We start from the raw sequence: 20361 nt of genomic DNA on the forward strand, positions 1-20361 counted from the left end.
CAGACTGCAGCAGAGGCTGCTGAGTTCAAACCAGTTTTTCTGTTAGCAGCACAGGTCTTGAATGACTAGGCTCCTCCTGGAAGTTCCTAGCCTTTAATGCGGCTGCCACTAACCAGTAGAGGATATGAAGATTGAATTATTGTCTCCTTTTGGAAGGACTCTGGAGGGTCAGTATTGGTTAAGAGATAGGTTGGCAGTTTGGGCTTACCAACCCCCTGTCTTGTCAAAGATTTACAGCCTTGAAAATTCTATGGTACATGGGACTCAACTGTATGGCGCTAAGTTGGGTCTGGTTTGTTCTCACATTCTAGCCAATGCCAAGTGAAGAAGTGCCTAGGAAGCGAAGGGGTGGCCTTGTAGATTAGTGTGACTACTCGGTAGTGCCTTCCAATCTGGGGGGGATTATTTCCCAGCACTATGGGACAATACTCTTATGAGTCATAGGGTTTTCACTGGCTAATTTTAGACAGACAGACAGACAGACAGACAGACAGATCTGTCTTCCCAATTTGTCTCAGTCTGGGAGTTCTTCTGAAACCTGTCCACCATGGTTGACCCTCATGGTGTTAGAAATACCCTTGTCCTGGCATCATCACGTTATAGCCCCTTCCAAACGACGCCAAGACGGCAAGATGATAGACTGGTGATAGAAAAAATACAAAGACCTTCAAAGTGTAGCTTCCAAACTCGTTCCTTTCAAAGATGGAATCGGTGCAGCTATGACAACTAAAGGAATGGTATCTCAGAGGGAAGAATATTGGGACTGAATGCAGGCTAGAGAGAGACATCCAGAGCTCAAAAAAAGTAAAATGATCTAGAGTAAGGTCAGAAATTTTCAGGAAGAAAGATTCTCTTCTCAGCATAGGGATTTTATCTGCAAATACGATTTTTATGTTAATGAAGGAAATGTGTTTTTCAAGAAACGAATGCAGTTTAGCCTTTTAATACTTTATTTGACTCAACACTTAAAGATGTGCACTTGAAGTTGCTCCAACTATACCCCATTTTTTTTTTACTTTTGACTTTGAATAAATAAATATTTGTATGCTATACAGTAAATATTATACAGTAACAGGAGTGTACTTTGTGCCTTTGACAAACAACAGCAACCAATAGGAAACTTGCAATGTGGTAGGACCATTCCTCTCTGTCACCCACTCACAGTGAAGAAACTGAGACTGTAGACTGACTTTTTGTGCCCTGTCAGTTTTAGAGATCTCTGTTTGCAGAATTTATACATTAACTGTATGAAAGGGAAAAGTTTACTTTCCATTTAAATATTGCTTTTCATTGAGTTCCTCTGTAATCCTTAGGTAAATTAAATACTGGTGACCGAGTTCCCCAACACAATTTCTGAATAGGAGCCTTGAAAATGACATATTTCTTCAGTGTAAGGAATATTGACACCCCCACCCCTCTCATCCCCCCAATGAAGGATCATAGTGTGCAAACTATTTGGAGAAATAACACATGCAACTCTTGTTTCTTGTTATTTTGATGTGATGGCAACTGCTAATGAGAATGATTGGTGAGAATAGTAAGAAATACTTTTTAGATTATTAAGCTTCAAACCTGTATCCCAGTGGAAAGATAAATATGTCATGTTCTGTGTCCAAGAGTAATAATTAGAACAAGAGCATTTGAGACTCGGCCTTTAAACCACCTAAGTAATTTTCTTCAAGACATTAATTTTCTGACTCAGTAAATCTCTGTCTTTGGTTGGGAACTTAGTTGAATGTACCCATGTGAATGAAAATGCTCTAAAGATGTCACTTCATTGAAGTAATACTATCCTATAATTAAAATATTTATCAGATTTAGAATACATACCTAAGCATATATACGTTTTATAAATGTGTTTAAATATATGAATATATATAAGGATATATGTTAACATATATTTAGACATATACATTAATATATATTAAGAGCCAGAGAAAGTAGGCAAATACTTTAATATTTATTATCTTCAATAATTTAATATATCTTGTATCTGAAGAAAAAGTACAAGTTTCAGACTGCAATATTGAAGAACCTATTGGCAAAATAATGAAAGACACGAGAAGTGTTGAAAAAAGATGGGAGGAGTACGCAAAGTTAGTTTACCCAAAATAATTGATCAGCATTCAACCATTTTTATATGACCAAGAACCAATCGTATTGAAGGCAGTAGTAAAGGTTCACTGAAGGCACTGCTGAAAAAGAAGACTTCAGAACTTTATGGAATTGAGATGCTTCAAAAAACAGATGCAATGCTGGGGCGAAAAAAACTAGACAGCTACCTGGGTAATCGTTGGAAAATATATTTGTGCCCATTCCAAAGAAATTTGATTCAACAGAACACAGACATTATCAAGCAACATCATTAGTCTCACACACAAGTAACATTTTGCTGAAGATAACTCCAGAATGATGGCAGCAGTACATTAACCAGAAACAGCAGATGGATTCAAACCAGACCCCGAAGAGGACCTGCAGCAAGGGGTATCATTGCTATGAGGTCAGGTGGATTTTGGCTGAAAGCAGAGAATACACTCTAGGAAGATGTTTACCAGTGTAAAGTTGCAAAGGCATTTGAATATGTTCAAACAGAGCCCAGTTTGAAATTAGTAAAAGTGCACCTCAGGGTTGTATCGAATTTATTCAATCTATAGACTGACTAAATAATCCAAGAAATGACATTATTTTGAAGATTGGAGACTGACTCACCTGCAGCTGACATGACCCTGTTTGTTGAAAATAAAGAAGACTGCAAGCACTCACCAACCGATGAAGATCAACGGGAAAATAGAGGAAGCAAAAACCCTCATGATGGACCAATATGCCACAGCGTGACAAATGGAGGAACTCTCCAAGGGCTCCTTTTACTCTTGTCACAGTCAATATTCATGGAAGGGGCAGGTAAGAAATCAAAGGCCATCCTGCACTGGGAAAATCTGCTGCAAAAGGACTCTTAAAATGGTAAAGCAAAGCTATCTCAGGTGGGCCTGACCCAAGTCACAGTATTTTCAGTTGCCTCATATGCGTGTGAAAGCTGGACCGTGAATAAAAGAGGTCAAGGAAGGATCGGTGCCTTTGAGTTAGGGTTTTGGTAAAAAATATCGACTACATTGTGGTATGAACAAATCCGTCTTAGAAGAAATACAACCAGAATGCTCTTTAGATGCAAGGATGGCGAGACTGCCTGATGTACTTTGGTCACATTACTAGGAGGACCCAATTTCTGTAGAAGTGCATCATGTGTGAGAAAAAAAGAGGAAGCCCTTCACCAAGATGGGCTGACACAGTGGCAAAAATGAGCCAGTGGGCTCAGTAACAATTGTGAGGATGGTCTGGGATTGACCATGCTTTTGTCTAGTGCACCCAGGGTCACTGTGAGTTGCAACTAACTTGATGGCACCTTACAATAATGTCAAGTAGTATTTTTAGGGTTAAAAAAATTAAAACAAATTACTAAAAAATTGTGAAAAATAACAGCATCCTATCATTGATTTGTTCTTTGTTGTAATAGGTGAGCTTAAGCAAAAAAAAGTATTTCAGTCAGAGTAGAAGAACACTAGTGATGGTGACTGAGAAATGAAAAATAAAAATCCATAAAGAAGAAATGAAATTTAAAATGACTTGAGTGATTTATTTCACTTTCAATAGTGTTCATTCAAAGAAAGCTCTGTTTTAACTACTTTCTTTCTGCAGTACTTCATTGTAATTGGGTTTCTTGCCAACTACTCGTGGTGTGCTATGCTCAAACAAAAGAAAAACTTTTAAAAGATTTGCACTATTTGTACTATTAAAACAGATTTGTTTGGGATTCAAGAAATAGCTATTCATTGATTTTCATGAAAAAGATTCTACACTCACACACACACACACACACACACAAATAAGCTTTACAGTTATATGGGAATTGGGATATAATATATCACTCCAGTAAAAATGGAAAAAAAAACTGTTTTAAAGTTAATATATTAAAATGTTTTCTCAGCATAGATACTAAAGGTTATTACTATAATGTAATTATGTATTCTATAATTATGTCTTGAAAGATTTAATCAATTGGTATTTGAAAAGGTTTATAGGTAAGTTTTTAGAAGATTACGTTTCTGGAATTTTTTATACAGTGGAATTTCTGATGCTACAGTAAATTAAAAAGTTGGATGATTTTCATGTGATATCTTATTTCACTAATACAGAACAACCTTGAACCACACTAGAGCAATAATTACTTAACCTAAATCAGAGACCAAACCAGGCCAAACAGCTGTTTTCATTTTGTTAGGAGATCCATTTGATTTACTCTTTTAGTCAGCTTTCATTACTGTGGAAGACAAAACTTCACTTGAGTTTTTAACCCTGAATTCTCTGCCTTGTTTGCTGCCTGCTATAAAATTGCATGGTTGAGCTGCCACAGCCGCCGAACACGCTCCGGCGCTACTGTAGTATTGTGGGAGGCTCTGCTTCGCTCGGGACAAGAGGAGCTTCACGCAAAGAGAGAAAACCTAAGTTCTACCCACCATCCTTTGAGGGAAAAAAGCCTATCATTTTTTCTGATTATGAGAAGAGTCTTCTCAGGTGGAGACCCAATTTAAGTCCCTCTAGTTAGTAGCTGAAACAGCCATCAAACCATTGTCACCAGTGTTCAGCCATCTTGGCACTAGATATAGAATGAGCACCACAGGTCTGGGGGTAGAAAATGCGAAATTGCCTATGAGTGATTGCTACCAAAATAGATACATTGGGTATCAAGTTTTGCTGCTAAACTTTCTCTCTTACATACTGTGGGTTGTCCTCACTTAAACTGTGCATCCAGCTCCCCGGGAAGGAGTAGAAGTGAGGAGGCGGCACTGTGTTGTGTTTTGTAATGGGGCTCTTCTCATTTCACAGATGCATTGAGTGCCCCCCCCCTGAAAATAAGGTGAAATCATGTCGGGACCTTGTGGCTTCATGGAAAAGGTAACTTAAACCATTTCCTAAAATGACTGTCACTTGAAGGAGGGGGGACCTCTGAGGGTTCTTGGAGCTGATGAATTCTCTTTTTCTCTTCCCACAAAGCAATCTGTATCTGCTTCTTGCGTCAGCAGAACCTGGTGTCAGGCTGGCTCTCTGTGCTCATGTGCACAGACATGAGTGGACTCAAGCAAGCAAAGGCAACTCTATTAGATGGGCACCGTGAAAATGAACTCTTTGACATATCTATTTTTTCCATATCCTAGACTGGCATTTCCCTACCATGTCTCTATATGCCATTCTTTCAGATTTTTATAGTTTCCTGACAGAGGGTTCCGTAGTCAAATACATTACATCAACTTTTTTTTTTAAAGGAAAGTGTCACAACACATAGTGTAGAGTTGAGAAATCCAGTAGAAAAGAAACCTGTTTAGCCTAGTTTAATTGAGTGATTCCCACACTTATTTGGAATGTTTTTCGTTTTTTTAACACACAACACTATAACATCCCTTAAGATGTGCTTTGTATAATACTTTGGGAACCAGGACATATGGTGACATGGTAATATCACATGTCATTGTTTTTCAGATGAAAAAATCTGTGTGATTATAGCTGGTGGAGGGAGGGAGTTCCTCTGGCACCTAATTTTTAATAACAAAATAAATAGAAGTCTTGCAGCTACTTCCTTAGAAAAGTATTTGGGAGAGGACTATCTTGGTCAAGGTTCTTCATAATACTTCATAATACTTTTATTGAAGAGGAATCATTTTGACAATGCCCAGGGAACTAGAATGATGTTTCTACCTTACTCTAGCCAGCTCCTAATAGTGCTGGGCAGGAGTCTTATTGAAAATAATTGAGAACGAATGGCATTTAGTAAAATAAAGATAGTTTCTTGTGGTTCAGTGGAATCTTTGCAAAAAGCCATGGCTTGAAGCTAAAGGGGGAGAAAATACCCTGCATTTTGGCTGTCAGCAAGCCTCACAGAGAGAAAGCTAGGTGAAAAATACTACTTTTTCGAGGAAGTCTCATCTTCATTAAAATGACTGGTCTTCTCTGGGTGCTTCTCCTTTCCCTTAAAAACATAGTGGATTGTGTCTGGGTTAGTTCCTGATCCTCATACCCAAATCAAAACCAAACCCACTGCCATCAAGCCAATGCCAAACTCATGGCAGTCCTATAGAGCACAGTAGAACTGCCCCTGTTAGTTTCCAAGACTGTAACTCTTTATGGGAATAGAAAGCTGTCTTTCTCCTGAGAAGTAACTGGTGGTTTCAAACTGATGACCTTGCTGATAGTAGTCCATTATGTAATCACTCCGCCACGAAGGCCCCTCCTGAAGTACAGATGCTGCATGCCTGGTCTGAAGTTTCTTCTTTTTTGGTGCAAGGTCTGGTTTTTTATCTTTACCACTATGAATTTATATACCAGTCTAGTGCACCTTTCCCCCCTTTCTCTTTTCTAAGGTTTCTTTCTTTTATTTGTGTTAGAAGCCTAACCAAGAGTTACTAAAATTGTATCTGACATGAGAAAATCAAGGAAACCTAGGGCTCAAACCCTCTTATGAAGTTTCTCTTGTTTCACAACTTAAAATACGAGTTAGGTTTATGTGGTGAAGTGACACTACTTGGTCTGGCCCTTCTGTCTTTAGTCTTCATAACTTCCACCCAGTGACAGGGCGAGAGTGTCTTGGAATTTGGTCAGTTTTGCCATTCCACTGGATATACAAGTGAGGCTTCTCAGAAGCAGGAACACCATTCCACGATTCCACAATCATCAAGTAAGAAGGGCGACCAACATGAGCCATGTAGAGGATCCCTGCCTTAAGTGGGAGAGGCAGCAGGGACACCAGAAGCCCCAGCACTCAGACCACAAAATAGAGCAGAGGAGCTAGGAGCATCCCACTCAAGGAAATGTGTGAAGCTGAGTGCCCTTGGGCAGGAAGCTGGCTTGCTAATTGGCATGTCCCTGGGCATTTATCAGTGCTACAGAAGCTTTGTAACACGTGCTGCAGCCAGGCAGAGGCCAAAGGATCAAAGAGCCATGCCTGGCAGTATGGTGGAGAAGGAACACTGCAGTCAAAAGGACAGTATCCTTAATGTTTGCTGATCCTGACTTGTGACAACTCCAAATTTCCCTAATAATCTTCTATAATTTAAGTATTGTCTGTGAGTTCTCTGTGCCCATTGCAGTGTATTAGTGAAACCAGCAGAACAGCAGCATGCCTTGGGAAGGAGGGGTGGGAACATAGGAGGGTAAAGGCCTCCTAGGAATTACCCTTGGGCAGAGGTAGGGTTCCAATTTCTTTTTCACTTGTGTGGCAGGAGGAGATCAGATGTGGCCCCCATGCCACTTCCCCAACTTGATAATGAGTTTGTCCTACAAAAGTGCATGGAAAGTCATAGGAGAAACTCAAGGCAAACTCACTGTCAGCTCTTCCATCTCATAGAAACCCTACTGAACCGGGTGGAACTGCCACTGTAGGTTTCCGAGACTATAACTCTTAACAGGAGTAGAAAGCCTAGTCTTTTCCCCACAGAGCTACTGGTGGTTTTGAACTGCTGACCTTGCAGTTAATATCCCAACTCGTAACTACTACATCACCAGAGTTATAAGAAAAGGACTTGAATTTTTGAAGAAATGCGAACTATAGACTATTTGGCTGAATTTGAGCAAAAGTTAGTTTGCAATTATGATCATCTCATACACTCACAGCAGAGCATTTGCAGTGCATCTGATGGCAGGCATCAGGCCATGCCTGCCATGATCACCGTCCAAACCCACATGCCAGAGTAATAAGAATAATGTCTTCGCCTTGTCCAGCACTCTGTGGTTTCAAGGCCACTTTGCTTCACTTTATATACTTCTCAAAAAAATAAAAATAAAAAAACACCTAGGAATTAGATATTATTTATTTTAGTCCTATTATAATTAGGATTTACTTATTTTCTGTTTTAGAAAGTCATCCCAAAGTCATGAAATAACCAGTAATGATGATATTAATACTGGGATTTTTCAGATTTCTCAGTTATTTCTACTTCTGTATTCTGTCCAAAGTAGTGAATTTTAAAGCAGTCTTGTTGTCATTCATTAACTTGTCATCCTACCACTCATTTTTTTAAAAAAGACTCACCTTACCCTTTATAAACTTTTACAACTTAAGAAAAGCCAATGTCTATTAATCTTTAATAGAGTTATATATTCAATTTTGCCACCCTCATTTATTTGCTAACTAAATAGTTACTTGTAAACTGAAAAAATATTCTATAAGTTCAAGTGCTTTCCAGATATTATTGTTTGATTTTCATGATATTACAAAAAAAAAACCAAATAAAAACTTTTGGTTTTCATTTTTTAACCAGGACTCACATACATAAGGAAATGAATTACATTCTCACAGAAGTGACAAAAGATTAAAAGTCAAGGATGTAAACTTCTATTCATTTGTTTAGTTGTTTAACTTTGCTTTTCCTGCTTGAATGAGCCAGAAAAGGAAAGAGGCCAATAAATGTACCTATATATCATAGATAATAAAGCGGTTGGTTTGTTTGAAATGTGACATCGTCTTCCTCTAATAATCCTTAAAATCCAGTAAGGATTTATTTTCATCCCCAAAGGTAAATGTCTCGAGAGACCCACCTTGCCTTTTGTCTGGAGGGTTACTCAAGCTTCATTTGGAGAACTCATGAGCTGAATGTGAACTTAGTTAGGCAGCACGCTGAGTTTAGGACTTGAAGGAAATATCAGTGATGCAGTATCCCAGTGAGGTGTGGTCCTTAAATGCGGTCATTTCCCAGTCATCTATGCTCCGCCTTCAGCTGACCTTCCTGGGACCCAATGGCACACCCATGAGACAGATGATGAGGAGTAGGTTGTGGTGTTTGTCCTGTGCCCAAGAAGAGGGAATACTCGGCATCGATATGAAACATATGAGTCAGTTTTAACACAAAGCATGAGAGAATAAGAATGCGTCACAGAAGCCCAATATCCACTAGTGAAGCTAGGCATCGAAATTAAATGATGGATTTGTTCAGCTACACAAAATCTGACTTATCCACTTTGCCAAAATTAGCACATTTTAAAGTCTCAGTGATACGGATAATTAATATGTTTCATTGCTGCTCTGTTTGTGCAGACCTGGCCATAGCCAGTCATTAAGATGGCCAGAATCTCAGTTCAGGAGCCCTCTTTCTGTCGTGATTACTCATTGGGCTGTGGTCTGAAAGTTTAGCAGTTCAAAACCACCAACTTCTCCTTGGGAGAAAGACAGAGCTTTCTACTCCCTCAAAGTGTTACCATCTCAGAAACCCACAGGGGCAGTTCTACTCTGTCCTATAGGGTCACTATGAGTCGGCATCGACTCGATGGCAGTGAGAATCTCAGTTCGTCAGCTAATCTTGTTTCAACAAATGTTTATGGAGAGACTAGCAATGTTAAGAATCTGTGGGTGGTACAGAGAACAAAACATTGCTTTGCTGCTAAGAAAGTCCTGATGATCTAAAATTGTATCTATTGAAAAACCATGTGGCACATAGTTCTACTCTGACACATGGGACCACGGTGAGTTTGATAGCAACTGATACTAACTTTAGGTACTGTCCTGTGCTTTGAAATCCAAAGCTGGATAAAATATAATCCCTCCCTCGTTTCACCAACTGTGCTAGCAAGGAGGAAGCAAATTTATATAACTATTGTAACCCAACCTGCCAACATTAATAGTAGCGATAGAGTACTCTTTGAAAGCACACAGAAGATTTGTTAATCAAAAGTTGAGGAAGCCCAGCTTGCCTGCAGATCTATGTGCCTGCTCATCAATTATGGTTTGTCAGTACCTTCAATACAGGCTTGTGTATGTCATAGTATTTATTCTCTGTGGGTCAATCCTGGGCAACTCCGGTGTCTGCCTTATTCATGTTGTGCTGATCTCCTCTTCAGTTTATATCTCCTTTCCCTTCATCCGAGCTAATGCATATTTGCTCTCTGGTTAGATGATTTTACCTTCAACCTCCTCCTATTCCTGGTAACCAGAAAGAGTGTTTCTTTCTGTCTGGAGAACTTTTCATGATGTTTTACAGTACTGGTCTCATACAGTATTGGCCCTGTTTTGATTGACTTGTTTCCCTCTGTGTGCTGTCCATCCATGTTATGAGGTGCCTTGCACAGTATTCCCTGGTGCATCTGTACCATGATTTGTTTGTTCATACACCCATTGGTTGTCAGTTAGATTGTTTGCATCTTTTGGCTCTTTTGAGTCATGCTGTGATGAATCTGGACGTGCATGTATCTATTCATATTATGGCTCTTCTTACTCTCGCGTATATACCTAGTCGTGGGATTGTTGATCCTATGGAATTTCTGTTTCTACTTCTGAAGGAGGTACCATATTGTTTCCACGGTCATTGTACCACTTGACAGTCCTAACAGCAGTGTATGTGAGTTCCAATCTCTCAGCAGTGTATGTGAGTTCCAAACCTTTGCCAGATTTGGGTTTCTGTTGTTGTTTTTCCCCTTTGTTATTATTGCTGTGGTAAGACAATATTTTGTTGTTGTTTTGATTTGTATCTTTCTAATAGGAAAAGTTCTGCTACATTGAAGGGGTTGCAACCAATGCCACAAAATGACATGTAGATGAATTATTGAATGGTAAATGCAGTGCTCTCTAAACTCTCACTCAAACCACAATGAAAAGTTAAAAGAATAAAACAATCCAGAGAAGTATAGAGAAGTATTGTTTGAAGGAGTTGTAAGTGGGCATAAAGAGTACTTAGACGGGCATTCTGGAGCTCGACACTCATTACTTACCTTTAAGATTATAAATATCAAATAAGGAGAGAGATCAGAAGCCTTTGGATCTAAAGGCAAAGGTAGCTTTCGAAGAAAGTTAAGTTACTGATTAATCTATTAAGAAAGATAGTCATTTGGTTTTATTTTTATTTTCTGCTATTACTAAGATAAGTTAATGTTCCTTCTAATAGAGGAAGTAAATATGAACTCTTGACCAAAGATGCAGGGAAATTGGATCTTTTAAACACTGATTTTTTTTGTTAAGGCCCCTCTTGAACTTTAGCAATGGAGCACCAATTTAAAACAAACATACCATTCTTAAAGCAGCAAATGGTGCCCAATGGTGCCCTCAGGCTTTTCTTCCGTTTAAAAGTTCATTCTGAAGTTTCCTGGCTGGACAGAGAAGTCCCTGTAGAACAGTCCATGCTTGGGAAGAGGTTGAGGCTTGGAACACTTTGGGAATAAAGATTGACAGTGAGATTCCTTCCAGAAAACCAATCATTATAGAATGTCACTCAGGTTTTCGGTGGAGGAGCAAAACCATCCCAGAGGTATGTTCAGCATGTCAGTAATCACCACAATCAGAGGCCGTGTTTGAGGATTGGGGTGGTGGCCTGGAAAATGATACTGGAACAGCAAAAACACTCACTGCCATCAAACTGATTCCAACTCATAGTGGCCCTATATGGAGAGGGCCGAACTACCCGCTGTGGGTTTCCAAGGCTGTAACTATTTACCGGAGTGGAAAGCCTCATTCATCTCCTGAAGAGTGCCTGGTGGTTTTGAACTGCTGACCTTGGGGTTCGCAGCCTAACCCATAACCGACTGTGCTGCAAGAAAGGGCATTAGTCCCTTTATGAAATTACTTTAAATCAGTGGTTCACAACTTGTGGGTTGTGACTCCTTGGGGGTCAAATGACCCTTTTACAGGGGTCGCCCACTTCATAACAGTAGCAAAATATATAGCAACAAAAATAAATGTATGGTTGGTGTTGGGGGGCGGGGGGTCACCACAACATGAGGAACTGTATTAAAGGGTTGTGGCATAAGGAAGGTTGAGAACCACTGCCTTAAATGATCATCACTTCTGAATCTGGGTTTACATTGTAAGATCTTCTAAAACCTTTTGTAATCTAGTAATTAATTACTATGTTATTGTTTCTATCCTAAGAGGACATTTTTTCTTTTATAGTTTTATTGGCATATAGTTTGCATACCATACAATTTAGTAGTTCAATCATACTAAAAAGAGTTGCATAATCATTACCACAATCAATATCAGAACATTTTCATCTTTCTCACTCTCATTGTTAGCTACCCATCCCCCCACACACACACACAAGTTCCTGTCTCTGCCATCAAGCTAATGCGGACTCACAGTGACCTGCCCTTGTGAATTTCTGAGACTAACTCTTTACGGAAGTAGAAAGCCCTGCCTTTCTCCCACGAAGCATCTGATGGGTTCCAACGGCTTACCTTAGGTTAGCAGCCCAATGCGTGGCCACTACTAGGACTCTGTCACTATAGATTTACCAATGCTGGATTTCATAGAAAACAAACACAACAAAATAGCAACAAGCAAAAAAAACCTAAACCTCAAACCAAAAAGCTAAAAAAACCTAACCACAATGACAAAATGAAACAGAGAGAACCCTCAATGGAAAATAAAGCAGCCTGATTGACTCAGCCCTCCCTGCAGCCCCTCTGTGGGGGGCTGTTCCATTGTCAAGACCCTCCCCAATCTAGACTAGATGGGAGCATGTGCATAGGTATAGGCAGGAGATAAAACTCATAACACATGGGACCCAGGAACAGGAATGGGAATAAAGATAATAAAAGGGTAGGGGGAAGTGGGGGAGAGGTGGGGAAGGAGGGGGGCACCGATCGCTATGAATGGCACATAACCACACACCCCCATCCAGGGAAAAGAACAACAGAAACCAGAGGGGAAGGGAGACAGGGATCGGTGTGAAATTTGAAAATAATTAACAACCTACAATCTATCATGGGGCCATGAGGGTTGGAGGTGGGAGGAAGGAGGGAAAAAAAGAGGAGCTGATCCCAAGGGCTCAATGGAAGGTAAATGTCTAGAAAATAACGATGGAATATATGTACTAATATGTCAGATACAATTGATGTATGGATTGTAACAAGAATTGTAAGAGCCCCCAATAAAATGATTAGAAAAGAAAAGAAAGCAGAAAATATCAATAAATGAAACAATTTTAAAGCGGGTCAAAAAGAGATAAATGAGAAAGTGTTACATTTTAACCTAACTGCATAATCCATAATAGACTTTACAATGCTCCGTGTCTCGTAGTAAGACTGTTAAAAATCCCTGGACTATGTTCAGAGGGAATTCTCCGGAGGCTTAATCCATGTGGGAATCCTGCAAATGGATCTTGGGCTTTCATGGTCATTCCTAGTCTTCCGTAAACTGGGTGTTCATAATTTAAGCTCTGATGCTATTCCCTCCTTTGGATTTTGATTGTACTATTTCTAATCCCTGGATCACACAGGCTGGTATGTTTCTTCTATGTGAACTGTGTATCAACTCCCTTAGCTGACTGCTTGTTTTAAGATAAGATTTTAAGACCCCAGGTTATTTTCTTTCTGATAACCAGGCACTATATGATTTCTTCCCTACACTTTGCTATAGTACCCATTTCTTCAGTGATCTTTTCATGAGGGCAGATAACAAGTAGGACCTTGTTGGAAGAACTAATTATTCTTATATTAGGGTTACAATTAAGTGCAAGTAAGAAGACAATTTTGACTAACAATAAAAAAAATTTTCTCTTTTAGTAGTTTGTTTAGTAGACATTATTTGTCTCAATCTAGTATTTCTCTCACTTCATTATACACAGCAATATATACATTTTGAGAATGTTTGGCTGTGGTTCAAAATTGTGACCACAGAACTGAGTCAAGACCAATTTTCCAGATTCCTGACTTAATTAATTCATGACTACAGTGGCGTTTTAGGGGGATTCATTGGGAATGTGTGTATAGCTGAATAGCTGGGCAAACCAAAGCAAAATATTATCAGACTGAGACAGTAGTAACCTAGGATTGAGGTGATGAGACCTGAAATGAATGACAGTAGTAGAAATAAAACTACAAAATCAAGAGAATGAACACAAACAAGGATCGGCAAGATAACCTATTAGGTAACCTATTAAAGTGGAATAAGTGTAAAAAAGTGTTGGGAGCACTAGCAACAAGACCAACAAGTGACATTAAAAAGTGAAGCAGCACACCAGCCTATGCAACCACGAGGTGTCGAAGGGATCAGGTATAAGGCATCATCAGAACAAAAAATCTTACCATAGTGAATGATGGGGGGAGTGCGGAGTGGAGACCCAAAGCCCATTTGTAGGCCACTGGAGATCCCCTTGCAGAGGGGTCTCGGGGAGGAGATGAGCCAGTCAGGGTGCGATGTAACAATGATGAAAAATACAACTTTCCTCTAGTTCCTAAATGTTTCCTTCCCGCTCCCAGTACCATGACTCGAATTCGATCTTGCAAATCTGGCTAGACCAGAGGAGGTACTGGTACAGATAGGAACTGAAAATACAGGGAATCCAAGGCGGATGAGCCCTACAGGACCAGTGGTGTGAGTGGCGAAACAGGGAGGGTAAAGGGAGAATGGGTAGGAAAGAGGGAACCGATTACAAGGAACTGTGTGTGACCTCCTCCCTGGGGACAGACAGCTGAGAAGTGGGTGAAGGGAGACGTCGGACAGGGCAAGATATGACAAAATACCCATTTATAAACTATCAAGGGCTCATGAGGGAGGGGGGAGCGGGGAGGGAGGGGAAAAATGAGGACCTAATGTCGGGGGTTTAAGTGGAGAGAAAATGTTTTGAGAATGATGAGGGCAATGAATGTACAAATGCGCTTTACACAATTGATGTGTGTATGGATTGTGATAAGAGTTGTATGAGCCCCTAATAAAATGATTTTTTTAAAAAGTAAAGATATTTGAAGGTGCAAAGAAAGAGAAAATAAAGTTTTGGCTTAGTATAAATTGGAGGACTAGAGCTTTGCTAGGGAAGTTAATGGCAAAAGAGATGGGATGGAAGGGAGGGAAAGTTTAAGGGAGGGCCTTACATATGTAGAACAACCAAGGCACAGCCCACTAAACCTAAACCCATGTAGTCCGTATGAGTTATTATGTGGACTTCACCCTTAGAAATAAGTTGCTCTAAGGCATGCCAAGTTGCCTTTCTTGGCTCTATTTTTGTTGCTCCATTTCAATGACCATTTCGTTCAATTTGAACATGGTGTCACTTTTTATAGGTGATGTTTGAAGGCACATTAAAGCAGGGGTGATCAAGTTAGCATAATATGGGTAAGATTACTATTTAAAATAAAATTTTATATAATTACTCATGCTTTATAGTCTCATTTCTATAGTTATTAGACACCATTTGAAATGAATCTTGCATTATGCAAAACCACCTCATCAGTTGATCTCTAAAGCATTTTCATTTTGTGAGTAATAAAGACTTGTAAATCTCTGAAGGGCTAAAAAAAATAATCATATGAAACATCTCATTCTCAGAGATTTATCTTAGAAATAACCTAATCCCCACCTTTGTCACCTAACCTTCCTCTCCATTTTCAAGATATTCCATCCATTTAGAAATATCATCTCCCAGGGGACTTGTGTCTCACTTACTTTGTGCTTCTGATGGCCTCTTAACAAGGGTCTGTGAGGTCCCTTGGAACTCTTTTCCTGGGAGAGAAGGAATCTCCTGGGGTATGCCGTTTCAGTTGCTGCTACTTCTAGACCTCCTCCATTGTGAACCAAGACACCATGGTTATTGGAAAAGGTTAACGAAAACACAAATTGTGTTATAAGTTCTTTTCCTGGAACTTATTCTGGTACCAAACTCTACTTCCTTCCCCTATTTCCAGCCCCACCAATTTGCAAGTTGTCCCAGCCTAACTCAAACAGGGATTTAAAATCTGTTAGGGAGCTCAGCCTGTTGATTTACAGAGCTGAAGTCTACACAGAGGAATCATCTGTAATGGGATTCTTGGCTCCCTAGAGAGACATTACATAGCAGAACTGTAAAACACTGAAGAAATAAATAGAGGAGGGAGAAAAGGCAGGAGGGGGCATGCTGAGTAAAAAGAGGATATGCTATTTATCAGAGCTGTTGCCTTTTAATTTTATTTTTTAACCATAAAATTAAGTAGTCACCCCTAAAAAAAGAAGGCTGGATAAGAGATTGAATGTACCGTAATTGGTGTTCCATTTACTTAGGCAAAGATGTTTTGATTTCTTTGGTTTACCATCTTTTGGCAAATTCTTTTCCCCCTTTCTTGGGGTTTTATATTAAGGTACCTGTTTTCTTTATGTCAATATGACAACATATTTTAATCTGGTTTGCAGTCAGGAATTGTCACAATCAGCCCTTTGCACTCTGCATTATCACAATCAAATGGCAATGCTTAGACCTGATCAGAACTATGTCCAAGGTGTAGAAACATAAAGTTCTAAGTGAAAATGTCCTCAATGCATTGGCAGTGCACCGAGACTAGCCAACGGAGAAATAGATGAACTCAGGAAACGTCTGGTTTAACAAATGTATATCTTTAAATTGGAAATCTAATTATTTGCCTTAGATTTGCACTGCTGGGAACTTAATGCAAGACCATATTAAATAAACTTATTATTTCCGTTTTTCATTTAACCTGTGGGTTGTAGTATGACCAATCTGTTTTATATCCTCAATCAACAGATGATTGTATTTGGTAATAATTTATCAAGAATAAAAATCTGTTTTTGAAACTAATCACCTCATGTTAGGTCTGCCCTTTTTCAAAACCACCATCTGATATTCATTTTGTCTGCAAGACAAACATACTGATGAAAATGCATATACCACAGGATCCAGCCAGTGGAATGAAGCAGTTCCACTCTTTGTATATATTTAGAACATTTTCTGTTTTCCCAACAGATGGACCAAATTTTAGTATTAAAGAAAAAAATCAATTTTACATAGTACAAACAAATTGAACAAGTACATTGTGGATTTCTGATTACTGTGTAACAGAATGTCCAGTGGAATTTGGGGTCAAGCCAGGTCATATCTAAGCTCTGTGATTTGGGGGAAAAGTGCCTTTTTCACATTTGCCAGGTTCTTCTTTCCTCAGATGATTAGATGAAGCCGTAGGTGGAACGTATTGAGTTTTATGTATTTCCAAATTTATATGTATACACACACACACACATACACATATATACACGCACACAGTCATACATACATCTATCTATACGCATATATATATAATGACTTTTCCTTATGTGCCAGTAACTTCAAATATTTTGTTTGCTTGTTTCATGTTAATCTGGTAGGTTTACTTTATAAAGTGATAATTCAACTTTGATCTTCAAAATTATTTTTTTTATTATAATAAAATTAAATAATGTGCTATTTCTAAAAACTAGATACACTATCTTTTATCTTTTATCTAGCACAGTTCTAATGTTAATACTTTTGGAAAATTAGCTGAAAGTTCCCAAACTGTGTTATTACAAATATAGCTTAGGTTTTATAGGTTTATAATGTATTTGAATTTACACTAAATGTAATTTCCTACATAGTCAACTTTAATTTAAAATTACCATATATACTCGTGTATAAGCCGAGTCTTCCAGCACATTTTTACTGCAGTTTTTGTGGTAAAATTAGATTCCTTGGCTGATACTCAAGTACATATGGTGTGCTTACTTTACCGCCTGATTTAGACTGGCATTACATCTTGATTAATGAAGAGAGTGGGGCTATCGATTTGTCTTTAGGAAGATAGTTTCTGGACTTTTCTTCTCTTGCTCCATGTAAGTCACAAATCTGCCTATTTCACTCTCCTTTTAAACTGTCTGTGGCTCTGCAGTGTTTATAGGACAATAATGTTCTCCTTCATAATCTATTCCCACTTATCTTTCTAGCCACAACAGCCCCTTCCCCATATTTTTCTTTAAGCCCCAAATCACTCTCAAAGTCTTCCAAAATTTGACATTCTCTGAGATGACTTTCTTCCAGCTTTTCAGATTGTTCCTTGACCTGGAGTGACCTTGCTTGCTTTCTCTCCAACACATCCCCTTAAATTCAGGTCTTAATCTTATATTCTATGAGCCCTTCTTGACTGTTTACCCCATAGCTCCCAAAACAGAGGCCTTTTTGATGGCTGTGTAACACAGAATCTCAAGAGCATTGGGAAGACAAATGACAATCAAGCAAACAAACAAGCTCAAGGAAGAAAATGGGTAGTTCTTTCATATACATGAAAGAACTTTATATCCAGAAAGAAATTTGTATTGAGGAAGCAGTCCATCAAGCTTAAATCCATGGGTGAGATACTCACTGGAGGCCCCACCAGACTCAAAGTAGGAAGGCGAAGTGGACAACTGGGAGATTGCAGGCCAGGGGTGCAGAGCAGGGACATTGCAGGGGACTGACAGCTCCCATGTTCGGCAGGCCCCAGAATCAGACACAGGATCCAATCAAGCAAGAGGGGGAGGGGCAAGAGAGGGACCAGTTCTCCACAGTGTCTCTTATAAATAGGGTACAGCCCTTCAAGAAGACTTTCTTAAGGCATGGCCTGATTGAGAGGTTGGATTCCACCCATACCTTTCCACAAGTGCAACAAATTGATCCAAAGCCCAACTATCACAGGTAGGGTGCTGTGAAGGAGAAAAGTCGGGATAGACTCACTACTTGTCAACTGAAGTCTCTGAAAAAGTAACATTTAAGCTAAGGCCTCAAGTATAAGAAGTACATTGTGGAGGGAAAAGTGTTTCAGGCTGAGGAACGCAAATTCCCAAGAAGTGGATGAGATTGGTGCATTTAAGTAACTGAAAAGGAGTCACTTGGCTCAAGTGTTGTAATCAAGGATTTGGTGTCATGCAGTGAGGTTGGAGGAGGGGCCAGATCACGTGGTCTTAGACCATGGACGCCTCTTACTCCAAGGAATGACGCGGCATGAACATGACTTGCTTTACAGTGACCTCTTTTGATGCTATGTGGAGAATAAATTAGAGGCGAATACGAATCTCAGGGATATGGAGGCAGTTGCAATGGTCTGGGCCAGAGATAACTTTCAAACATTCTACAATTAACCCACTGCTGTCTGCAGAGTACCTATGAATTGTCACATCTGTTAAACATTTCTTTTGAAGACCAAATGAGATTTTGTGACTAATAGTACTATTGCAATAATAATGCTATTGGCTGGAGAAGCAGTCATTGTTGAGGCTATGCAGGCCTTGTAGACCAAATTTCTCTAAAGGCAAAGTGAAGCCACAAAGACTTGAGCATGGAGTAGCATGATTCAAATTATGTTTAAAAATAGAAATGGATTAGATATTTGCAAGAGCACCAGACAATAAATGAAAGAGAAGACTACTATAGTACTATAGTAGTCAGGTGGAAAACAGTGGAGACTTATAGACAAGGGTAATGGTAAAACATACTGACGAATAGAGAGATTTGAGATATGTTTGGGATTAAAGGGAGAGCCTACAAAAGTGAGAGCTGTCCCTTGTTTTGTGAATGAGCAATGAAGTGGGTATAGAGGTACTGTTTAATAAGAGGACAGCTTTGAGGGGAAGATCATCAGTTTGATTTCAGAGCTGTTAAAGTTGAGACCATTTGTCATTAGTTGAGGTTTTAGTTATATGGGTCTGAAAGTATATCTGAACATGTATTTGTTAATTTTTTCAAAAACCATACATTTGGTATTATTCTGCTCTTGCTCTTTTCTATTAAACAAATATCATTGGCTTTATTCCATATATATTTGCATTAATATATTTAAAATCTGCACGATGGCATAGCAATGATGGTATATTTAACAATTTCTATTTATGGCCATAATTGTAAATGTAGATAGCATAGTGTTGCAAGTATTTCTCTAGGATGGACTCCACAGTCCTTGGATCAAAAGGTATGCACATTTTGAATTCCGGGAGAAACGACCTCCCCTAAAAGGGACTGCATCATTAACTGCGTATGAAAGTGTCAATGAACCTGACACTGGGTTCTATCGGTTTATTTTAAATTTGCGCATCCAAAAGGGGAAACATTTTTGCATTGTTATTTTCATTTTTAATTCTTTGATCCGGAATCTTGACTCTCTTTGCATCTAGCTATTGCATTGGCCATTAAAAAAAAATCATTTTATTGGGTGCTCATACAGCTCATATCACAATCCATACATGCATCCATTGTTTGTCAAGTACATTTGTATATTTGTTGCCTTCATCATTCTCAAAACATTTGCTTTCTACTTGAGCCCTTGGTATCAGCTCCTCATTTTCCCCTTGCCTCCCAGCTGCCCCTCCCTCATGAACCCTTGATAATTTATAAATTATTATTATCTTGCCATAACACTGTCCGACATCTCCTTTCACCCACTTTTCTGTTATCCGCCCCCCAGGGAAGAGGTTATATGTAGATCCTTGTAATCCCCTCCCCCCTTTCTACCTGACCTTCCTTCCACCCTCCTGGTATTGCCACTTGCACCACTGGTCCTGAAGGGATCATCTATTCTGGATTCCCTGTGTTTCTAGTTCCTATCTGTACCACTGTACATCCTATGATCTAGCAGATTTGTAAG

At 39.2% G+C, this 20361-nt stretch overlaps 1 protein-coding gene across 2 annotated transcripts in view; it reads left to right on the forward strand.

Moving 5' to 3' along the window:
- The first annotated feature begins 4881 nt into the window (after positions 1–4881).
- SLC25A21 (solute carrier family 25 member 21) overlaps positions 4882–20361 on the forward strand; it is a 459237-nt gene continuing 443757 nt past the window's right edge. For both annotated transcript variants that reach the window (XM_045287906.1, XM_045287907.1), the window contains exon 1: positions 4882–4950. The gene's annotated coding sequence lies outside the window, so the exon portion shown is untranslated. The remainder of the gene's footprint in view (positions 4951–20361) is intronic.

Source organism: Echinops telfairi, unplaced genomic scaffold (genome assembly GCF_000313985.2).
Source record: "Echinops telfairi isolate 266 unplaced genomic scaffold, ASM31398v2 ScPeMD7_18;HRSCAF=68, whole genome shotgun sequence".
NCBI lineage: Eukaryota > Metazoa > Chordata > Mammalia > Afrosoricida > Tenrecidae > Echinops > Echinops telfairi.